At 43.8% G+C, this 24383-nt stretch overlaps 1 long non-coding RNA gene across 6 annotated transcripts in view; it reads right to left on the bottom strand.

Annotated features, from left to right (window-relative positions):
- Positions 1-731: 731 nt before the first annotated feature.
- LOC119036447 (uncharacterized) overlaps positions 732-24383 on the bottom strand; it is a 46364-nt gene continuing 22712 nt past the window's right edge. The window contains exons 2-6 of one of the 6 annotated variants that reach the window (XR_008392943.1): positions 18197-18319; positions 17139-17210; positions 14920-14992; positions 6513-6631; positions 732-829 (exon numbers count right to left, since the gene is read on the bottom strand). This is a non-coding gene — a long non-coding RNA (uncharacterized LOC119036447). Of the gene's footprint in view, positions 830-5818; positions 5937-6345; positions 6632-14919; positions 14993-15170; positions 15329-17138; positions 17211-18196; positions 18320-19494; positions 19584-24383 lie in introns of those variants that run through there. The other 5 variants (XR_008392945.1, XR_008392944.1, XR_008392941.1 and 2 more) reach the window with 5 other exon arrangements.

The raw sequence follows: 24383 nt of genomic DNA, 5'->3' as shown, positions 1-24383 counted from the left end.
GAGTGAAGCAGAGTGAGCAAAGCAGAGAGATGTTGGATAGATGGTCAGAAGATGACTTAGAGTCATTAAGGTCTCTCAGCCTAAGTTAAGAAGTCTGGACTCACTTCCACGAGCAATGGGAAGACTTGTTGATAGTTACAGAGCCTCACAAAGACCCTGCATTAAACCTCTGGCTAAAGAAGCCTCTTGTCAGCCTTGAGCCAAATTAAATGAGGTCATGTGTTTCCTCAAAGTTTAGAATATTTCTTTTAGTATTTTTTCAACAAATGTTATACACCCTGTAGGTATACTATGCAATTGGGATAGCACCAGCTTTTGATCACTCGATGTATCATAGGAGTGTTCCCATGTTATCCAATATTCTTCCACAACATGATTTTCAGTGGCTTCATCCCAGTTCCAGTATGGACGTACTCTGATGGGTCTAGTCTGGCTCCCATTGGACACTTGAGTCTAATAACCTGGTAACAGTATTAGTCACTTAGTGATAAGTAACTAAAATAACAATATATAGAACTTACTTGCGCATTAATCTTTGTATACATATACCTACTGTTTTCTTAGGGAGAATTCCTAGAAATGAAATTGCTGGGCCAAGAGAATGTGCTTCATTTTATAACTGAGTCAGAAATGCCAAGGCATCAGCCTGAAAGCTCTCAGCTTCCTTGCCGAGGACTGAAGTTTGAGAGCAGCTACCTGGGGGGGTGGGGGGGGGGGGGGCGGGGGGAAGCTGTTTCCAAATGCCGTGTGCTGAGCTTCGGAGGAAATGGAGAGGTCCTCAGGTCTTTGTGGGCTGGAATCCTGGTCTGCCTCTCCTGGGCTTGGTGTACTGCGGGTAAGAACACAAACCTTAACCAGAAAGATGCTCAGTTTCTTCATCTGTCAAATACAGGAGATAATCGTATTTGCCTCACAGGACTAATGCAAAGATTAAGAGAAATGTACGGAAAGCACTTAACAGAGTACCTACCCAGAGTAAGCATTTATTAGTTTTCTCTGTCTCTGGAATTTAGACACTCTTTTGAGCAAGTGGAAAAAAGGAAAATTCCTCTTTCCAATATCACGTCTTTTAGGCATTTGAATCAAGTGTATATCCACCTTTTCCTGGCAACTAAGTGTGTGATCTCCATAGTGAAAGGTGAAATTTCTCCCCCCCCCCCCCACATTTTCTTTTTCAAAAGAAGACATGTCATCTTTGGCTCTCACAGGGCTTAGAGACTATCTAGTTTTGCCTTAAATCTTCTGTTATTTGCTTATATTATGAGGCATAAGTGTGGCATGATGGTGAGAGCCCTTAGAGGCCTGTTTTGAAAGCCCCGTTCGTGCCACGCAGGGGTGGTGTGGGTTTAGGCAGACTGTCACTTTATCTCTGAAGCTCCCCCGCCCCCACTCTAACATAAGATCATACCACCTCTCCCTATCGATGTGAGCATTAAATGCAATGAACATAAGCAGGAGCACTTAAGCTCTGCTTGTAGATCGATACATGTTGTTGAATCCAAATCTCATAGCTACCACCTAGCAATGACTAGGGAGGATATGAACCAATGAAACTTCCTGCATCCATGAAAAAAGACATCTGCTCTTATGTCTAGCTCAGTCTTTGATTCCTACAATGATCAATCGCCTCTCCCCTTTCATATGCTGTCTTAAAAAATCACAGTGACCCTGACTTATAACCAAGATAAAGAAACACTAGTGATAAGAACACTGAATGAATCCTGATGCATTGCAGGGTTACCGACTGGTGATGTTGACCTGCAATCTTCCTCCTGTCAACTGAGAAAAACTCTGAGACGGCCAAGAGGACCAAGGCAGCCACTGGCCCAACAACCTGAAGAGTAGGAAGGTGATCGGGTTCGTGGCGGTCCTACCAGAGTGTCAACAGCAGAGAACCACTGTTTCTGTAAAGTTTACTGTGAGAAGGGACATTTATTCCCACTGGGAGTGATGGCCCCATTGTTATCCTGCCAGAAGCAACTTAGACAAATATGGATTTTACCTGAGGTGGCAGAGGGGAGGAGTAAGGGCAGGAAAAGGACCCAGATAATCAGAAAGCTCGGGAGGGTCAGGAGTATGAAAGTCGTAATGCAAACTCGGTTTTGAGATTTTTCTAACCAGTTTATTAAAATTCTTATTAATTCTGGAAAGTTGTTTCTCCCACCCCCAAATGCCAAGTTCTTAAGATATTTGCTAAAGCCTGGGCTCTGAGACCGATTTCCCTCTGTAGCCCACGTTGCTTCACTCCTCCTGGACCGGCAGCAGACATCTTCAACCTCTCTGTCGCCCTCCAGGGTGACTCCATTTCCTCACCGAACTGGAGCCAAGACCTCGGGGTTTCTCTTGTCTCCTGTTCTTTGTTTTGTTTTCCTCACACCCCTGTTCAGTCTGCTGGGAGATACTATTGGCTATACCTTCTAAATATACCCAAGCCAATCTGACCCTTTTTTAAAACCGTTGTCATTGCTACCCTTTGGTCTTAACTCATAGGATTATCCATCTTTGGAATGAAGCAGTTGGGGGAAATTCTCCAGATTTCATTTCTGCCTCCCTCCCCAATTCTCTGGCCTTGAACTAGGCTCTTTGGTCCTTACCTTTTGTCTTGTTCTTGCACATCACCTTTGGCCCAGTGCCTTTATACAGACACCTCAGTGGGGGTGCTTCTGGCTCATGGTGTTGGTGTTACCCTGGGTGCTCTTTCCTGGCCCAGCTCTGCTCTGAGGTCTGCAGCCTGGACAGACTGGGCCCTGGCAGCCCAGGTAGTCAGGAGCTGACCTGACCAACCTTTGCTTCTGTCTCTTTCTGTCCAGATCCTATAACAGTCCCATCGAATCTCAGCTTCTTAATGAGACTTTAATGAGACCATCCAGCATTTTCTCTTTCTGCTTCCTGGTCACCCTCGTGTTTATTGGCTGTGCCATCCATTTCGATGCATGGTTTAACTTTCCTTTAGCATTCTGTACAGTCAGGACTGTTCCCAGACTATTTCCTGTCCTGTCTCTCCAAGAAGACAGTAGGTCCTTCTAGGCGAGGACTGTTTCATGTACTCCCTTCATACTCCTCTTCCCTTATGTGCTCGTATTTTCCCACCAAATGCTTGCTGACTTGAAGATTTTATGACTAATCCAGGGACAGTGAGTTGAGAGAAATACGATGCTGTGGAGACATCTGCTGTGTGGCACTTACGAGTTTCAGCTTGGAGGCTGACGGCTGTGGATTCGTATCTTGACTCTGCCCATTCCTGTGGTTCTCTTATGTTACCTCCTTAACATCTGTCTCCTCATCTGGAGATGGCAGCTGTCTGTAGTGAGAGGTGGCCAAGAAAATGCACGAGAAGTTCTTTAGGAAGATGTCCGGCACATAGCAAGTGCTCAATAAACAGTACCTCTGATTCTTCTTGTCCCTGAGCTTTGAAAGTTGCACCAAAGAGAATAAAACTTCTGGAATGTGTCCCTAGTGAACGTGTCTGAGGCTTGCTGCAGGGTGAACGGCCCGACTATAGGATTTTGGATGACCTTATGTTAAAATAGATTGTGGGGTTTTCGGCTCCTTGAAATTGTGGAATAAATGCTTTTAAACATGCAGGACTGAGGGTTCTAAGGAGAGCCTGTGTGATTGGATGGAACGAATAAAGTTAAGGCTATTGATTATTTCCTGATCAGCACTTTCCACCTGGCCTTCCTTTCTTTAATTCCTCCTTCCTTCCTTCCCCTCATGTTTTGAAAGCTTATCATGAAAATGAATGAAAAAAATCAAGAGCGTCATTGATAGCCTTGGCTGGTGTGGCTCAGTGGAGTAAGTGCTGGACTGTGAACCCAAAGGTCACTGGTTTCCCCATCAGGGCACAGGCTTGGGTTGCAGGCCAGGTCCCCAAGTGGGGGTGTGCGAGAGGCAACCAGTGGATGTTTCTCTTACATGTTAATGTTTCTCTCCCTCTCTTTCTCCCTTTCTCTAAAAATAAAATAATAAAATCTTCCAAAAAAAATAAAGAAAGAAAGTAATTGATATACTTAGGTTAGGTGCATATAGATATTTATAGAGTCTTGCAAGTCTTCAGCATTTCAAACCTGAGTTTACTGTCAGGTTTGAACATCGCTGGTTGATTCCTGTTCGCTCACTCTATTTTTAGCCCATATATTTTGTAGTTACCACATGAGGCAATAGCTCCTATTAAAATCTTGACTGTCCATTCAGCCCCTCAGGTGATGGGGTTCTTCGATGATGAATTATAAATGCTAAAGTTGTAAGTTAACTTTGACTAGTGAATTCTAAAATCATCGCTCACTATTTATATTTTTCTTCATTTCATCAATTCATAGACATTTATTGAGTTCCTGGTGTTTCCGTTACGAAGATGGAAAGATGAATCAGATATGAGCCCTCCCCTCAAGAAGCTTACATTATGATCTGTTGGATATTCATGACCTATTATCATAGGCTGCCCTAATTCCAATGATTCATTTGAATACCATTCTAATTTTAAAAACAAAACAAGCCCTGGCTGGTGTAGCTCAGTGGATTGAGCACGGGCCTGTGAACCAGACAATCGCGGTTCGATTCCCAGTCAGGGCACAGTCCTGGGTTGCAGACCGGTTCCCTGCAGGCCAGTTCCCAGCAGGGGATGCACGAAAGGCAACCATACATTGATGTTTCTCTCCCTCTCTCCTTCTCTTTCCCTCTAAAGATAAATAAATAAAATATTTTTTAAAAAACCCAAAAAAACAAAGCATTGGGGCCCTGGCCAGGTGGTTCAGTTGGTTGGAGCGTCATCCTGTACCCCAAAATGTTGTGAGTTCGATCCCTGGTCAGAGTGCATAGGAGAGTTTAACCGATCAATGTTTCCCTTTCTCTCTCCCTTCCTCTCTCTCTAAAATTAATAAATATATCCTCAGGTGAAGATTAAAAAGACATTGGGGAAGGTTTTATCTGCTAAACGGTGTGTGTGTGTGTGTGTGTGTGTGTGTGTGTGTGTGTGTGTGTGTGAAGGGGTTGGGTAGGGACTGCTGTGTTAACTCCTAACTCTGGACACTTGAATCCTGGAAGCAGAAAGGAAATCTGCGCTAAGAGAATACAGCCAAGGCTTTTGCTGTACAGTGAAGGGAAGGAAACCCAATACAGGACTATTGCTGTGACTGAGAAGTAGCCCCTAGATATTTTGAGTAGATGACTTCTTTAGCCACTCCTTTCAAAGGATAATTTATAGCTCTTTTTGTTTTTCTGAACTCATTTTATTAAGCTTCTGCTTTCAACGTTTCAAATAGAATAATGAAGCTGAGAGTCGCTGTTATTAGCTTCCAATGGCCTTGAGAAGTCTGCTTCTGTGGCCGAGGTGATGATGGCAGACTTGGCAAGGAGCTGGGAGGTTTTGCTCTAACCTTCACAAACAGACTGGAGTAGAGGCCATGGGCAGCCCAGGTGAGAGGAAGCATAAATTCTACCTCTTAGTGGCTCAGGCTCTGCTTGGCCTGAACGGGCCTCCTCTTATGGGGGTTTCCGAGGCCCCCAGGGCTGGCGGATTTATGTCAGCAGAAGCAGTGTAGTAGAAAGAGATTAAGAATGCTTTCAAAGGGCGTGTGAGTGGGTTGCTCCTCCTTGTGATCGGTCTGGGACACAGAGCTCCGTCTGTGAGGACCTGGGCTGGTGCCAGGGAAGGGAGTCGGGCAGGCCTGAGGAATGGAAGGTCACCGGCCAGTTGGGTATTGTGATAATTATATCCTTGTTTCCTTGAAGGTACCAGCGTCCTTGATTTTCCAGCTTCAAAGAAAGCTGCCTCTCAAATAGGGGGATGTTCACACCTGTTTTGCTGCAGTGATTTCTGGCTGCAGTGATTTCTGCCTTCCTGGCTGCAGACTCAACATGACAACAATAGTCTGTGGACATTTTCAAGGTCATAGTCACAAACGAGACATGGGAAGCTTCTCTTGTGCCCTTTATTCCTAAATGCAAATGTAAAGGTTACCGTGTCCCATGAGAATTTAGCAAGGAACCCAGTTTAATGGTCTTGCCTTAACTGGAGGTGCTTTGTGGGTCAGGAGCGCCGTAAATCATCCCCATCACCCTTATCCTCAGTGTCTTCAATCCTCGCCCCTCCCCAGTGGGACTACCGGAGGAGCAGGTGCCCTGTAATTACCAGAGGTGACACCTGGAATGTTTTGTTTTTTTCCTACCCCATTCATCTCCAGAGAAGCTGTGCCAATTTTAGTTAAGAAGTATAAGCATAGTTCTGCCTTTCACATTTTCTTTGTAGCACTTAGATTTCTAGGAGACTTTAGGGGAGGAGGAAGAGGTATTTATTTTTTTTAGATGGGACCCTGCTTGTCTACTGGTTGCAATGAACATGCTGGATTTCCACTGATGGAGCGTATGTTCGTTGCCCGCCCCCAAACCTCCATTAATCATCTGAGCCCTCCAGTCGTTAAATGTGCAAATTTGCAACCATATTTGATGAATAAATCCCATTTAAAAAAATGAGATGACTAATTTCTGGCACTTCAAACCTTCCCAAGAAGTACCATAAGCTGGAATATTACAGATAACATCCTGGATCCTGCTGTCTAATGTTTCTATTGTTGCCGTCCACTCTGTAGACCAAACCTTCCTTCTCTGGGCCAAAGCAGGTGCTGGTCAAAACCTAGAAATTAGAAAGAGGGAAATATTTATTTCTCTAGCTAGTTCTTGTTTTGACCTTGATGGGGATAAATAATGTTTCTATATACAAAATATTCCCTAACTCTTTTGTAACTTTTGCTCTAAGATTGCACACATACACACAATCTCATTTTATTAGGTTTCTGCTTTCAACGTTCCAAACAGAATAGTGCATTGTGATGAATTCCCACTTTAGTGACATACAAATAACTCACTGAAATATGCAGCCTTTCCCCACCGATGCCCCTGTCCTTGTGTCTCTCTTCCTCCCCTAAGCCCTTCTCTTTCTTTCTCTTTCTTTACTGCTCTAAGAGTATTCCACTTCCTAAGGTCATGGGTGCTAACTGCTATGACATTGAAGGGAACAAAAGCTCTGTCCTCTGCAGTCAGCTCCTACCTGTCGCCTGGGACCCTGGATGCTGAGCTGTTGCCTGTGATTTAATAACAAGACCCAGCGGAGGCGGCCCAGGTGCTGTGTCTCATACCTTCGCTGACTGCCAAGGGAACTTTTAATCTGTTGACTTTACTCAGTTATGCTAGTCTGGCAGATGTACCTGGCGCTGTAAATTATTTAGATGTTTAATTTATTTGGCTTAGAAGGAACACTCTAATACCTTGTTATCTAAGAGCAGAAGATGAAAAACCACTTTGTTTGCAAATCGTAAAATCTCTTAGCAGCCTTGTGTGTTAATGAGTAAAAAAGACTTTCCTGACTTTGAAAGTGCAGCAGGGGCCCAAACAATCACGGTTAACACATTATTCCCAAAGATAAAAATTATGGTATATATCTGCTCAAATTAGAAGTGAAATGTGAAGCAAATGCCTTCCACCACATGCTAACAGACAGCTAGTCTGAAGTGAGCACAACCACGCACTGTAAATGAGGGGTCAGGGGTGCGTAGCGGGGCCCTGTGTCCCGGTGCCCCCCCCCCATTGTAAACGACTTCCCCAGGACCCTGGGGAGGCAGAAGTGTAAAACTGGAGGAAGTATGATGTTACCTAAGCCCCCTTAGTATACAAAGTTACTACCTAATCATGAAATGTGGCATTGTTTTATTTAGTCTTTGACCTTGTACTTAATACATGTTTCATTAAAATAGAAACTCAGTACACGTTTCATCAAAAGAGAAACAACAAAAATAAATGATCTCATGCAGCAAACGCTGTCACCTCAGATTAGTTCCCCGTCCCTCCAACAATTTCATTTACTCTCTTGATGAATATGGGTTGATGGGAGGCAAAAATAAACATAATCTATAGCAACACAAAAATATAAATAATGGTATGGAAATGCTTTGAAAATGTTTTCTTTTGTAATGGCCTTGTTTAAAAGGTACTTCTGGAATGAGGTGACATTATTGGGGTTTTATTTATCAGCATCCAAAATGTAAAAAAAATTATCCTCATCAAAAATTAAAAACATTTTCTTTTATCAAAGGGAGGCAGCAGAGTGTTAGCTAAGTGTGCTGGTTCTGCAGTTCAGCTGCCTGGGTTTGAAATCTGACTTTTATTAGCTGTGTGACTTTGGAGAAGTTACCTTCTCTGTGCCTCAGATTTCTCATCTGTAAAATAGGGATATTACCTTCCTCATAGAGTTCCCATGTGCTGAAGTACATAAAATAGTACCTGGCCTACAGTAAGTGCTCAATAAATGGTAAATTATTGCAATTAATCATTTACTGCGTGCTTTGGATTCATTTCATGGCCTTGTAAAAAACAATTCCATGAGGTATCTTTTATTATTGTCATTTTACTGAAGAGGAAATTTACTCCTAGACCCAGAGTTAGAAATAAGCAGAGCCCCAATTCAAACTCAGGTCTTCAATTCTCAGTGGCAGGTCTGGATTCCCTGGGGTCTACAGTGGAGGCAGAGATCTCAGAGCCAGAAGTTTATGGGGTGGGCTCAATGGCGCCATCTATGGGCACAGGGAGAAGCTGCACTGTGGTGCAATAGATGGGGTTGTAGCAAAGGCCTCAGCCTAGTACTAGTTCTAGTACTGGGTTCTTCAGAGCTGGACCCCACTGAGGCAATGGCCGGCCATTAAACAGCCCCATCATAGAATGTGCTGTCCTTTGCTGTAGGCTTCCCCAGAAAGGGATGTGTCTTTGGGCAGAGCAGCTCTTTTCAGCCACAAAGGCTCTCTTCAGAGAGGGTCTCCCTGAAGAACTGTCAGCAGCCAACACTGCCAGCAGCTGCAGGACAAGTACTTCAGCTTGGACTGGGGGAGATGGGCAGTGTGTCCCCAGGTTCCACACCTCCCTGAAGCTCAGGGGATTGTTCAGAGTCATCTCACAGACCATGGCGGTTGCGACCATGGCTTCTTTTACCCAGAATCTCTCAGACCCCATTTATGCTGGGAGGTCCAGGAAGCCCATGGATAGAGTGTTTCTGTGAACTGCAGAAGGCGCTTGTGAGGAACCGAGCACAGCAGCGAAAACCAAGTACATCGCTGCACCAAAACCAAGTACATCACTGATAGACCCTGGCTGCCATGGCCTACATTCTCTACAGTTGGCTATAAGATGAATCGTTTGAAAATGCTTACATAGCCCACATTTTATAATTCCATTCCCTCTAGCAAGCACTTTTTCTGGCGTGTATGTCATGATTCATAATCTAGAACCACAGAGCTGTAAAACGGGCAGGGCCCGAGAGATCCAGCCCCTTCAGTTGGGCTCAGGTGGAGGGGAGTGTTGGAGTCAAGGTCACATGGCAGGTTGCATGCAGTGGGACTGGGACCACTAGCGTGAAAACTGATATCTCAAGGAGAGTCTAGATATTTGCCAACTGCAAAGAAATGATAAAAACAAATTCCTGGCTGACAATTTGAAAGGATAGGTTTGGAATGTTAACTTAATGCACATTACAATCTTGAAGTTTCTTGTCATATCCTAGATAAAGTGCCCTGTTTATACTTTATGCATTTCCATGCAAAGTGCCTTCTAAAGCTAAATGCCAAGAATTCGCACTGACATTGTGTGGCTGGCATTTCTTGATTGTATTCTGTTTCTTTTTGTGACAATACAATGTTTTATGATTAAAATACTCCATAAAACTATAGCTTTTCTCCACATAAATGATACAATTACATGAGTACTGTATGGTGCTGGAAATCTTTAAAGAGCCTATTTCAGATCAGAGAGTAAAGTCTTATCTTTAGAATTACTTTCAGAAAACACATCAGGCACACAGAGCTGTCAGGTTGAAAACTGTACCAACAATTTTATGTTAACTTATTATCTAAAGTGCAGTATTCTCTGGCGTGTGGATATATTCATAACCACAAAGATTAGTGCTCAGCCAAAAAACAAAAAAGCTTTTAATTTTTCATTACCTCCTCAGTACATTACCTGGCTAGATTTAGACATTTTTAAAATCCCACATGATTGTTCAGCTCTTCAGAGTTGTTAACCCCTAAACTTCCAACGGAAAACCTACTGGACAATGTTGGACTATTAAGAATAGTGGCAGTTAGTGTTAGAGTTCAGGGAGCACACTCAGGGTCCACGCTGCCTGGGGTGGAAGCCCAGCTTCACCAGCTGTGTGACTTTGGACAGGTTTAACCTCTACAAAATGGGGGTGGTACCGCTATGTGGCTCCTGTGGTTGGTAAAGAGATTAAGGGAGATAATGTGTGTAAAGTGCTTAGAACAGTGTCTACCCGAACGATAGTGTTCATGCCATATCATTAGATTTTGCCTTTTAAACTACAGAAAATGGAATCAAAACAAGAAAAGCTAAATATGAAAACTGAAAAACTAGATACACCTAAGTGATCATGTTAAATGTGTGATTCTTAAGCAGAACTCCTGTGTGAAATAGACTCATAAGCCGAGATAGGCCATAAGTTTAGATTCTAAAGATTTATTCTACCTGATACACATGATAAATGAGACAGTAAATTACCAGTCTAGAACTGGAAAAAAATTGATTCTGGAAATTAAAAAACCTATGTCCTAATAGCGAGGCCTAGAAAATCCTTCGCAGTGGGTAGCACCATGAGAGCAGTGACCATGCCCATCTTGGTCACTGTTAAATGCCCAGCGCATTGCAATGCCACCATATGGCAGGAATTTAATATGAGTGGGATGCCCTTTGATTCATAGAACTTCAGAGTTAGAAGGGGCTGCTTGCTTATGATGTCACAAACAAGGCACCGAGGATCAGTGCCTTAAAATGAAGTAGGTGGTTAGCTGTTAATAGACGCCTGACCCAAGAATGTTGACTTTAGGCTTGGGCACTCAGATAAGTCTTCCGTAGTATTCTAAAATATTGTTTTAGAAACTGCAGTCTCTTGGGACATTCATGGAGTAAGAGGTAGAAGGGATTGTTTTCTGGTCAAATAATTCTGGGAAGTGCTGAGTTTAAACAAATTAAACTGTGGATCTCCAAAAAGGAGATACAGTACCATACACAGCATTCTGAAGAGGGTTTGACCATAAAGCGCATTTTGAAGGGAGCGTCTTTCAGAACTGACGGTCTATGAAACCCACAGGAGACTGACCAATAGGCTTCAACAAATACTCAGGAAGCACCTGCTACATTCAGTTGCCATGACAGGACACACGCAACAGGCTGCGCTGAGTTAGAAACCAGAGTTTTCCTGAGAGAGGGCAAGAACAGCGGTGGGGATGGGAAGGGGTTAAGAAAAGGCACATTAACTTCAGTTTGTGCCTGAATTTAAGAAGTGTCCTGAGAAAGGCTCAAATAAAATGCTACTGGGATTTGAAGGTCAGAGTTCATGGAAGAAACAGCATTTGAGAAGAGTCTTGAAGGCTGAACAGCTTGAACAGCTCCTGTTCAGACTTTTGTTGGCCGATGCTTCTGAGCTGCACTGACCTGCAGGGAGCCCTGTAAATGCCAAAGGACTCCCACCTTTCCCTGTTTGCCTGTGGAGCTAGACCCTCTGCTTTTCCATCCAATGTCCTGAAGAATCTACAGCCTCTGGAAAGCCTGTGTATGAACATCTAGCACAATAGTCTTCCTCTTACTTCTTTGTGGTAGGCCTGGTATCATGACCTATATGTCCTCTGGTCAGCAGGTCTGGGTCAAAACTGTTTGTCAGAACACAAAAGCAATGGCAGAAAGGGAGGCCAGAGCGGAATGAAGACCGACACAGGGCAGTACACGTTCAGCTCAAGGAGTGTAGTGAGGATTGCTCAGCTCACTGGCTGGAAGCAGCCACAGTACTGCACATTCATGCTCATTGGCTGAGAACAGAGTCGTTTCTTTGCCTTTGATCTCAATGGCTGAGAGAGAGGTTATGGTGGGAGAGTTAGCAATATCATACTTTTTGACTTGGGTGTTAACTTTAATACAACTTGTTAAGCTGCTTCTTTTTTCTGTATGAGGGTTAAACTTCATAATCAAAAAGTTAAAAAATGTTTGCCTAAAGTCTCCTTGTGCCAATTTCTGGGGGGAAAAAGCAAACATGCAAAGAACCTCTCAAAACTGCTGACCCATTTAGACTCTGGTCAAAGCGTCTATGTAAGACCCTCTTCTTGTAGCCTCTTCCTCCAGAACAAACGTTTCCATTATAGTGCAGCGACTTGATTTACAATATAACCAATTTAACAGTTGAAAGTCCTAAAATTCATCCTCAGCAAAACCTGCAAAGCAGCTGCAAAAAAGATGAATGTCACTCGTGGGATCCAAAGCCTAGAGGATTGCATGGACAAGTTCAGCAGTGTGTGCATGCAAAGCCTGTTCCGAACAGAAGGCTGTTAGAGCAGAGCGTCCTTCTGTTTCGTTATCAGCTGGAGGCACCTGCCATAACTGGGCTCCCCAAGGCTGCCCATTTTGGGGCAGAAAATCCTAGAGCAAAGGGCAGTCCCTCATGATCTACCTTCCAGGACCCTAGGCTTAAAATCCAGAATTCAGCTTCAAGCGAGTGAGAGGAAAGGCAGAGCGATGTGAAGGGCAGGTGTTGGAGGTTTACTTTCGTCTCTCTTCCTAGCTTTCGGCCCTTAGAAATGTGTAGTTAGATATGCTTTCTTCCCTCTGGAAAACAGATTTCCCCCTCTCCCACCTCTGCCTGGGGAATAACAAATTTCGTACGGAGACCTGAAAACCCTAAGAGAAGTATGTAATGCTTCAGACACCTCATGTCGGACTGGCTGTCACAGACCCTGATTCGGGTCAGGCTGTTTAAACTTCTTTGGAACAGGCATTTGTCTACAGTGGGGTCATTTTATAGATCTATTAAACCGACATTTTCTCTTGGGCTCCGTCCCCCAGCTCCCCTCCACCCGCTCCAGTCACACACTCTAAAAACCCCCTTAAGCCCCAGAAATAAATCTCTATAAACCGCCAAGCATTCAATCAGGCTTTTACTGTATCTCTTTGCAATTAGAATAAATTTACTGCTCAGAGAGATGGGGGAAATATGCAAGGTACTCCTTGGATAAATAGACCGCAGCGAGAAAAGTAGAGGCTCTGTAAAAATTATCTCTGTGAATTCAACAAGAATCAAGGTCACTGGAGCTGCTACATACCAGGGAGCGTTAATTAATGGGCCTGCAGCTGGTGGTACCACTTGGCTGCCCTGCTCCAGCTGCTTGCTCCATATTTCTCTTGCTTGTAGGACCATTCTTGGATCAAATCCCATCTCTTTTTTCCCTCCAAGTACAGAAAGTACATAAGTCTATCCTGGAAGGAAGCCAACCTTTCAGAGAACTAAGTAAAGTGTTGTTTCTTGGCTATTTTTATCTCCTTTTTTAAAGAAAGGTCACTCTATCACCTCTGGAGCTGGATTATTTGTAATCAGTGTTCAAGCTGTGGTCTGAGGTCACTGTCCTGGCACTGCCCACGGGGAGGTGTCCTGCAGACGGAGAGCAGAGAGGGACACTGTGACTTCCCCTCACACTAAAGTGGAAGACACCTAAAAAGATGCACCTTTCGCCCTTCACCACATAGTGTACATGTTAGGCCAGGTTGAAGGCAAGGTAAAAACGCAATGGGAATGCATTTAACATCTCTGAGCTGAGGAGAGAGGGGGAAGGAAATAAGAGGAAAAGGACAGAAGACGGAAAGTATTTCCGGGGTCAAGGTAGTTTATGCCATTTAAACACACTGGGAAGCTTTAAATGAGACCAAGCACGTAAACCACTTAGCGTACTTAGCTGGAACCCAGGCAGCTGTTGTTAATTACAGTAAAATTCCAGAAGCAGTGCAGCATTCTGGTTAAACAGTGACTTCAGAGTTAGAAGGATCTGGGTTCGAGCACTTGCCCAACCATGAAGTAGCTGTGCATCACTTGGCTGCCTAATGAAGCCCTTTAGATCTCCACCTGCTTGACTGTAAAGTGGGGGCTAATAATACCATCTGCCTTAAAACTATTGAGTGCGTTTCAAGAGATACTGCATGTAGGACATTTGGCCTGGTGCTTGGGTCCTAGTTAATCTCAATTATAGTTATTATTGTCATTTGGGCTCTTATAACTGTTTTCTCAGCAATGGAAGAACCTAGAAAAGTGCTTCAGGAAAAGAGTTTGCTTCTCCGGGCAGGTGAAGACAGCTTGAGAAGAGCTGTTCTCTGAAGCAGTGAACATGGTCTCACTCGCCTCTATTGCAAACCAGCCTTGTTTTTCTTCTCATTTGGATACTTTCTTTCCTTCAGTGTTACAGAGTGGAGGGACTGGGCGTTCTTCCACACAGTGACAGACGTGTGAATCTCGCCCAGAAATAACAGGGAAATGCCTGACTCTGCTCCTTTAAGGAAACCCCCAGGTAGTCATCAGCCATAAACCCCCGGCTCAGGCCCTGGGGAGTGCACCCCATGCCCCCCCTGAGATAGGCAGGTCCCTGCCCATCGGGTCCAGCTCCTTTGTGAGGCAGACCCGGCTTTACTGAGTCCTTTCCTAAGGAAGGAAGAATGTTCTAAAAACTTGGAAAATGTTCTCCATTACTACTTCTAAACTGTAAAATGATATTTGGGCCTTTTAAAAGACTTGGGGAATTTTCTGACATTAAGGAATATGGATTTAATGGAAGCCTTGGGGGATTAGACTTTTCCTCTTCTTTAAAGCATTTGAAACAACTTTAATCTGCTTTTAGAGTGCTATCCAATTGGGCATAGCATTCTGGTAGCGTATTGTTGCCTTCTTCATGGAACTGATACTTTTGTGCTCCTTTATAAACTCATTTGGAGACATATTTAGGGTGTAGAAAAACCATGAGTTAATTTTTTTCACTTTTTAAAATTGTTGTTCAAGTACAGTTGTCTCTGTTTTTCCCCCACCCTCGCCCTGCCCCACCCGTCCCCGCCTCCTACCCTCCATCCTTTGGCTTTGTCCGTGTGTCCTGTACACATGTTCCACGCAGCAATATTTTCACTGATATGTCTCCTAGAGCAAGGGATGTAAAGGAAACAATAAATACATGGGACTTCACCAAAATAAAAAGCTTCTGCACAGCTAAAGAAAACATGAACAGGATGAAAAGGGAACCAACCATGTGGGAAAACATATTTGCAAACGATACCTCCAACAAGGGTTTGATCTCCAAAAGATATAAAGAACTTACATGACTGCGCTCCAGGGAAGACAAACAACCCATTTAAAAAACAGGCAAAGGACTTGAACAGACACTTCTCCAAGAAGGACATACAGTGGGCCCAGAGGCATGTGAAAAAACTCAAAAGAATGAGACTATTCAAGGTAAAGGAATGGCTTCCAAGGTGCCTGAAAGAAAATTTTAAATTTGTGTTTGGGGCATAAGAGAATTAAACAAATAAAAATCTAGTTATCTATACAGCTTTAGTGCTATAACTATTGATATCTAGTTTTCTGGTTGTTGGTCCTCCTAACATATATATCACACACACACATTTATAGTTTGCAATATACAAAAAATGACATACTTTCGTAGCAGCATTCTGGAGGCAGGTATCACAATCCTTATTTTATCAACAAGGAAATGGGCTTAAAGAGTGAAAAAAATGTGCTTAAAGAAGATGTAATGTGGCAGAAGTTGTACTTGGGAGTCTGGACTTTGCACCCAATACCTTTTCCACACACCTGTTACCTTAAATCTGCCATGTGACCTAGGGGGCCCCAGTCAACTTTCGGTGCCTCAGTTTCCAAATCTGCAGGGTGAGAATAATACTTCTCTGGCTTCCTTTCAGGGCCTGGTGGGTAGATTTTCCAGGGCTCAGTCTACCCATCATGTGGCCAAGATTTCCAGGAGCAGTGTGTGAGGAGCCGAATGAAACGCACTCTGCAGAGCCAGTGAGATACTGCCGAGGCTCCGTGTGGTGTGAGGCAGGAATGCTTCGGAGCTCTGCAGGAGATGCATGCCCGAGCTTTAGAATGATACGGGGTTGCAAATGGCCAGTGCAGAATGTTACAAAGCTGGCAGGTGGCCTGGAAGCTACCAGTAACTGTGGAGAGCTCTTTATGCCAGGAGCTGGGGAATCTAGAGAACAGTGGATAGGGAAGGAGGGGCACACACTTGTCAGAGCGGGGCCTTAATTCCCTGAAGCTATTAAAAAGGGGAGATAAGTGTGTCTTCAAATTGAATGAAAACTCCACAGCTATGCAATCCTAGAAGAATGTATAGTGTTGAAACGTCTAGGAAAACATTGTATTTCTCCTTTTCTGTTTTACAAAAGTACATCTATTCATTGTCAAAATAATCAGTAGAGAAGTGCAGGAAGTGACGTTTCCTCCTTTACCTGCTCCTCCCCCAACTCACTCCCTAAACGCCCTACTGCTAACACCTGCATATCTCCTAAAACTCTGCTTTCCAACCCTACGTGGGTGTATTCAGATACACGTCATGCATATGTACATGCTCACATATGTGTTTTTAAATGGGTCACACAATGTAATGTTGTTCATGTGTCATAGGTACTTGCTCACATAAACCTCTCATTTCCCCCTTGGCTTGACCAAAGTATACCTGAGAAAAATTGTGTGTCCTTACGGTGCAGAGTGTGATGTTTTCACATAACACATACACCTCATGCAATGTTAGCACAATCAAGCTAAATAGCATATCTATTACCTTGCATAGTTACTGTTTTTTTGTGTGTGAGGTGAAAGCACTAAAGATCTACTCTCTCAGCAAATTTCAAGAACACGGTACACCAGGATTAACTATGGTCACTGTGATGTACATGAGACCCTCCGGAAGTTATTCCCCCCACATAAATCAGGCTTTGTTCTCTTTGACCTACCTTTTCCCATTTCCTCCAACCCCCAGCCTTGGTAACCACCATTCTAATCTCCGCCTTGTTAAATTCATCGTTTTAAAAGTTCTCTCATTCTTTTGAAGTCACAGAGGGGATTCTCCTGTATGGGTATACCACAGTTTCCTTAACCAACTGCCTACAGCTACAGATACAGGTTACTTCTGGTGGTTTTTCCCCTCACTATTACAAATAATGTTTCAGTGGACGATCATGATGGTTCATTAATAGAAAAGGAAACAATCTAGAGATAAATGGGCTAGAACAAATTTGGAAAACATGAGACATAACGAAGCCCTTACCAGTAAGTCCACTCTCAGGAGCCCCAGACCAGTAGACCCTGGCCAGTATTGTTCCTCAGGTCAGATTGACAGCTAGCACCAGAGAAAGAACCCAAGGAAAAAACAAGTTAAAGAAAGAAAAAAAAGCTACCACGGCAGGATTTTTTAAGAGGTTGGGCAAACTGAAGTAAGGATCATGAGTCAGTGTCTGGAAACCCCAGAGAGAAACCATATAAAGTGCAAACAGATTGGTGGCATTGTAAGGAGACTGATAGTGAGGGTAAGACACCCTCACAGCGACAGTGTGGTCGCTGTCGGTCCCCACGGGCAGGGCGGGTGTCCTTTGTGGCCCTGGTACCTGGCATGATTCCTGACAAGTAAAACGTGTGAAAAAGTACTTGAGAAAGAGCAAAGAATACTCTTCTCAAGAGGACCAAGCCTTTTAGACATGAGTCAGCAGTGCTGACCTGAATGGAGATGAACATAATTTGTGGCCTTAAAAATGACTTAAACTTTAAAAACATTTCGCTTACGTTGAAAAGCAGTAAGTTAAAAAATGGTGCCATGAAGAGTTTCTGTTACTTAGTTTATTTAAACATGTTTCTCTGCTGACTATTTTTCGTGTTTTAATCCCTTATCTGCTCGAAAAAATTGGCTAATTTAAACTGTAACGGGTCATTGAATATTAAAAAATTATTTTTTAAACTTGACTTCATTTTTCCTGAGCTGGCCACTAAGTTGCTCCGTCTACTTTCCAGTTTTGTCAGCGGGCTGGCTTCTACCTCTTGGTCTGAGCATGCAGGTTCCCGAATGAAGTAAAAAGGACCCAGTGACCCGTGGCATGTCTTCAGTCTCGTTAGCACAGAATGCAAGGGAAAGGTTTACGACACAGTCCTCTGTGCGATGTGCTATCGACTGGGCGACTACACGCCAGTCAGCCAGAGACTCAGATAGCCAGACTTGGGTGCATACATTCCTCCAGATGTTTTTAGGAGAAAGGGATCAGTGAAACGTAGACAAACTGATGTGGGGGATTTACTTGGAGAAAGAAAGAAAGAGAAAGACAGAGACACCCTCACCTTCTGCATCAGGGTCAGCAAATCACCAAAAAATGCCCCCAAGGGAAGATGGCCAAGCCCTGTTCTCCATCAGCTAAGTTCTCCAGAGCAGGAATCCATACTCATTGTGATGACCTTGACATTCTAAGGGGAAGGAAGATTGAAGTAAATTTGGTAGAATTGCCGGTATTATGTTTTAATGCTCCATGTACTCATTCATTCAACAACCATGAGCAGAAACACTAGGTCATCAGAAAGACCATTCTCTAGTCATTCGGAGTCAGCAGGGTTGTTCTGTTGAGCCTTTTAATCAGTTCTGCACCCAAACCAACACTGAATCATCCCCCTTCATGCCAGCAGAAGCTCCAGTTCATGATGAGACTGTTTCAAAGTGCTCTCATTTAGTTTGTGGATACAATTATCTGCAGGGAGGTGACCTGCTGGCCTTGTGAAAAAGAGGGAGGGGTAGTGATCTGCACAGAAAAACATTATAAAAATTGTGTTTTGGCAGAGTGGCTCAGAGGGTAGCTAAGTGGAGGAAGGTCAGTGGTCTTGGGTTCTGGGCCATCACACATTGCAGTGTGACTCTGAACTTTGGTTTCTTCATCATAAAATAAAGGGTTCAATTGGGTGATCATTCCATGGAGAATAGTGCTCAAGCAAATGGGATAAAGGATGCAGGTAAAACCACATCCAGATAACATCCTAAAATCCAAAATACTTATGAGTCTTTTATAAAGAAGGGGGCAGCAGGGGAAGCAAACCCTGGAGATTCTAAGGGCACTTCTCTCGGACACAACTCCTAAGTGTGGCTTCGTATCCTCCCACGTGAGGCATTCCTGGGACTCAGGGAGTCCTGGTAAGAACTGCTCCTTCTTAAACCAAGTCAGCTGTAAACCAGCCTTCCTAAAGGCCATGAGAGCCTGGGGTTTGTGTCAGGGACTCAGAGCTGTAAGTCTGGCATGCGGCCCTATGCTGGCAGTAACAGTCTTATAGCTCTGCCCAAAGAGTCCTTTATCTGTAGCCCCCCAACTTCCCTGAGGCCCACCCAGTTCAGCTAAGCCTGGCTCATCTTCCCTCAGCTCCCATCTCAAAAGGCAGCTGTAGGGCCTCCCAGACAGAGGGCCTTCAGAGGGCCTTTGCTGGCGGATCGCAAACTGAACTCTCTCACGGCCCTGACAGGAGCCGTTGTTTGCTGGATAGTTGTGGCCGGTTTAGAGGATTTGATAAAACCTCCACTCCAGGGCTCCTGACGTTTCAGGAACCAGTCACTGGCAGGCAGGTGAAGCTTCATGTTACCCTCTGGTACTTTTAGGTACCTGGCGTTGTCCTCAAAAACCAAAATCTTAAAGATGAGTTTTCTGGATTGGTTCTGGAGTTTCTGGAATGGGTTCTGTAATGGCCCTATTTCCTGTAGTAACGAGAGCAGCCAGTCAGTCCACGGCATATTGTGGCGTTAGTGGTATGTACAATATGACCACTGGAGACCCCTAAACAAATACTATTAAAAGGCAAGGTTCTGGGTGACCATGTGATACTTCTTCAAAGGAAACCCATTGCTGGCTCTTACAGGACAGAGTTTTCCTTTCTCCTACCCCCTTTTCCTATTAACACAGACTTAACGCTGATCTGAAGTATTTGCTGTTGGCAATAACTGGTTTCACTTTGCTCCTAGAAGTGGTGCATCTTGTGGTACTGGCCAGGAGAAATCTCTTGAGGCAACATGAGATGGTGTCCTGTGGGTCACTTGCTTTTTCCCTGCCTCTCTATCCCATTTTCAAGAGTCAGTATAAAAATCACAACCACAGCCGTAAGAGCAGTGATCACTCACACGGCCCTCACTATGTGCAGGGCATGTAGCTCTCTGGCTGTACTTAATGCACTTAATGTTTCAACAACCCTATGAGGGAGCTATCATTAACCCAACCCCACTATATAGATAGGGAAATAGAGGCCAAGTCAAATAACTAACAAAGAAGGAGTCAGGATTTGAACCCAGGAAGTCTAGCTCCAGAGTCTGTGCTCTTAGTGCCCTTGGACGACAAACAGGTCTGTGTTGAATCCTGACCCTGCCACTCAGTGGTGATATGATCTTAAAACTCTCAGCCTCTGCCTCTGAATCTCGACGTGGGGATAATAACAGCTCCTGCCTGACTGAGGCTGTGAGACCGAAGTGGGATGATAAGCGTGGAGGGCTCAGTCCAGGGCCTGGCACATCCTAAGGCCTAAGAGCTCAGTGAGTGGCCTTCCCATCCACTGAGATGAGTGTGCAGTCATTGCAAATAATGTCTCTCCAGCTAGCTTGTCCTTCACCTTCTTTCACAAAGCAAAAGCTTTCTTTTTTATTTTTGATGAAATCTAATTAACAGATTTTTTTCTTTCATGGATTGTGCTTTTGCTGTAACGACTAAGAACTCTTCATCAAGCCCTAGATTCTGCAGATTTTCTCCTAAGATTTTCTAGTTACAACTTATTTTTTGCAAGGGCTGTTTTTTCTAAATATAAACGAAAGACATGCCTAGGGTAGACCATTTGTTATATACAGAAAAATCCAGTGGGGAAAGTTAAAACCGACATCCAGAAATATGTGTAGTGTCAGATACCAGGACATGCGGCTTAAATAAAAATGTTGCCTCGAGTACAGTGGGAAAACGGGACCTGCAACAGAAAGCTGCAATGCTGAGTGCCGATGGGGAGTGCTGAAGGACCGGTGCCTCTCCATGCCGAGAGCAGCCGGGGGAGCTGCCATTCAGAAAAGACTAAGAATTATGGACCCAAACAGCGCAACTCGTGTTTGTGAACCGCAGCTGTTACTCACCAACCATAACTGCCCCACTAGATAAAGAACCTATTTTAGAGGGCAGGTTGCTATAGCTGAAAAGAAACAAAAAATAATCTTCTTGGAAATCGCCGGATTGTAACTAAGGAGAGGGTCAGGTGTGAGAGTGGACTGGATCTCGGTGTATTTGCTGGCTTGGAGACAGACAGGCTGATCTGGCATGAAGACAGTCCAGCCCTGGCCGCTGTTCTGTTTTGTTGGGAAGTAATGGGCTGGGTTCCCTTTTTCAGACCCTGGCGTGGGGCGGCTTCTGATGGAAGGAAAGGAATCCTTCCAGCCTACCCACTTCTGATTCCCGGGCACCTGGAAGGCTGCCATCTCCACACAACAGATGTGAAGTCATCTTAAAACATTAGATATTTCAAAAGAATCCCTCCCTACCCCTTACCACCAACCTTCTGAGAAGCTGATACTTTTTGAAGGAATATTTTAAGTGAAATTTTGCTGTTTAGATTTTTTTTTAGTGAAGTTAAGAAACAATGCCGAATTTGACTTGGTCAATCTAGATTTTCATACATTGAGTTTGCACCCACTGAGACATTGCTTAACATACTTGATTATATTGCAAAGAAAATCTTTTTTTTTAAACACCAAGATAAGATCACTGTTGTTTGCTCAATATTGAGGAATCAAGTAAAACACATGGGTAGTGGCAGGCACGTAAAAATTTCATGAAAATTTAGATTAAAAAATTTTAATCTAAAATTTTTTAGATTAAAAGAAAAAAAGCTACACCGACCCTGGCTGGTGTGGCTCAGTGGACTGAGCACCAGCCTGGGAACCAAAGGGTTGTGGATTCCATTCCCAGTCAGGGCACATGCCTGGGTTTCTGGCCAGGTCTCCAGTAGGGGGCGTGAGAGAGGCAATCACACATTATTGTTTCTCTCCCTCTCTTTCTTCCTCCCTCCCCCTCTCTCTAAAAATAAATAAATAAAAACCCTTTAAAATTATTAAAAAAACTTAATATGGTGAAAATTACGATTTAAATGTCCATCAAAAGTGAACTGGTTAACTTAAATTGTGATACATTTATACGAAAGTTCAACATTTGTTGCCGTGTATTGAGTTTAAAAAGCTGGCTATAAATTAACAAGTAGAATTTGGTCCTATTTTTAAAAAGGCATTGGGAAAGAAATATACTAAGGAATTATCAGTAGTAATCTCTGGGTGATTAAGTTATAACAAATTTTATTTAACTTTTTCCTGACTTTTCCGAATCTAATTGCACTGAGCTTTTATTGCATTGATAACCAGGAAAAAAAAGATAAAAATTAATTCCCAGAAATGGTCATAAGGTGGCATGTTAAACAGAATTATATATGAAGCTTACAATGTTGTTGACTAGTTTTATAAGTTATACAAACCTCATAGGTGAAAAGTAAGAATCCTCTCCCTTGTGAATCCCCAGAACTCCTCTCGCAAGTAACTAGTGTCAACAAATATATATATATTTACAGCAGAATTGAGCACTGAGAGCAGATCTGAAAAGCAAAAGCCAATGCCAAGAAGCATGAGACAGCCTTGAAGAGAGAAGTGAGTGATACCCCCAGCCCACACTCGGAGCATCACCTCACGGTCACACTGCCCTTCAAATAAGGGAAGTCACCCTCCTTAGACTCTGAGCACATGGGCTCCCATGGGCACTGACACCCAGCCAGGCATGCAAATGAGCATGGGCTCCAAAACCGGAAGGGATGAAGGCAAGTTGGGATCACACACCACCTCTGGGCAGCGCGTCACAGAAGCAGCAGACACTGCTCCTGGGTGTGCGGAAGGTTCCTCCCTTTCTCCCATTACCACACCTGTCCCCCATTTGCTTATTTAATGGTTTGATAGCCGAGCCCTTCTCATCCTCCATGCTGTAGCTTAAATGTCACCTCCTCCGAGAAGCGAGGAACAGGCTTGCCTGAGATGGTATAGCCCCCTTCTTTATTTTCTGTCAGCATCCTTGATCGTGTCCTGGAAAACACCTACTAGCATTTGCAATATTTTTATTTTATGTATTTATGGCTGACCCCTGCCTTCCTCATCTCTCCACAGATTGTAAACTTCACAAGGGCAGGGAGTATGTGTGTGTGGTGTGTGTGTGTTTAAAAGCTACTTTTGCTTACCCACTTTTTTTCGTCTATAATAGGCATTTAATAAATACAGTGTTAATGAAATGGAAATTTTTTATGAGTCCATCTTTGAGATGAAACTGTAATTTTATTAATATTTTAGACAATGGCTGACCCTGAAATGGTAAGTTTCATTTGTCCAGTCCGTCAATAAACTTTTCCTATGAGCTACAATTTGCCAGCCCCTGAGCTAGGTGCTGGGGACAGAGCTGCCTAGCAAGGAAGGCCAATAAAAACTGGCAAATCTATCTGGGAGATACAAGCCATGGTGCGGTAGTGCAGGGTTTGGGGGGAGCATCAAACTAGCTAGTTCCTGAACTCTTGGCGAACCGTAGCTGATTTCTCTTTGCCCAAGTCACCCGGGACATCCAGTGAAGCCTGACCCTTCATACTCAGAATGGTGGTTTCAGCTATCTGTCTATCTGCTGAATAGATTATAATCAACGTTTTAAACAAAGTAGTGTAAGAGAGGAACACCATAACAAAGAAGACACCGGAGGGGCAGTTTTGAAAAGCTATCTCTGCAAAGCAGGGTTTTTTTTTTAAGTGCATATTCTCTCTCTCCTTCCTTCCCTCTGACCTTCCTCTCTCTCCCTCCTTCCTACTTTCTGTCTCTCTCACACAAGACGTGGAGAAGCAAATGTTTGCTGACTCAATGACTTCAGCGGATTAGCGCTCCTTTGAAAGCGATATTGTTACAGCCATAACGTGTTTCTGTGTAACACAGGCATCTTTATGTGTAACGCAGGCGTGTCTGCGTGGCGAACATTAACATCCTGGCCTTGTCAGTTAGAGAGGTGGGGAGTTCAACCTAGAACTGTAGATCCCCGAAGCCTTGGGGAATCTTGGTGCGGCAGGAAGAGGGAACCGGGGAGAAGAAGGGAGATTTCTTTAAAGGGTAGTTCTCTCTTTTCTCTAACCCTCCTGGGCCTAACTCCTCCTCTCTGAGAAACCACTCGTTTCCAGCACAGCTGGGATGGTTGTCAGGCAGAGGTAACCTTGCTGAGGACAGTGGCCATCCAAAAATGGGTCAGGCGATGAGAAGATCCTGGTAAATCACAGAGACGCCATGGTGAGAGCTCCATTTTATAATATCCTTGTGGCAAAGCGCTTAGTTGAGACCCCGACACAGCGACCCCACAGAGACCAATGAGAGGGAGCGTTTCCTCCAGTTTTCTTTTTTTTTTTAATTTTATTTATTTATTTTTAGAGAGAGGGGAAGGAAAGGAGAAAGAGTGGGAGAGAAACATCA

Source organism: Artibeus jamaicensis, unplaced genomic scaffold (assembly GCF_021234435.1).
Source record: "Artibeus jamaicensis isolate MK-2021 breed Jamaican fruit bat unplaced genomic scaffold, CSHL_Jam_final contig_797, whole genome shotgun sequence".
Taxonomy (NCBI): Eukaryota; Metazoa; Chordata; class Mammalia; order Chiroptera; family Phyllostomidae; genus Artibeus; species Artibeus jamaicensis.
Note: the sequence above shows the minus strand (reverse complement) of the source record. Positions and strands in the feature narration are given on the sequence as shown.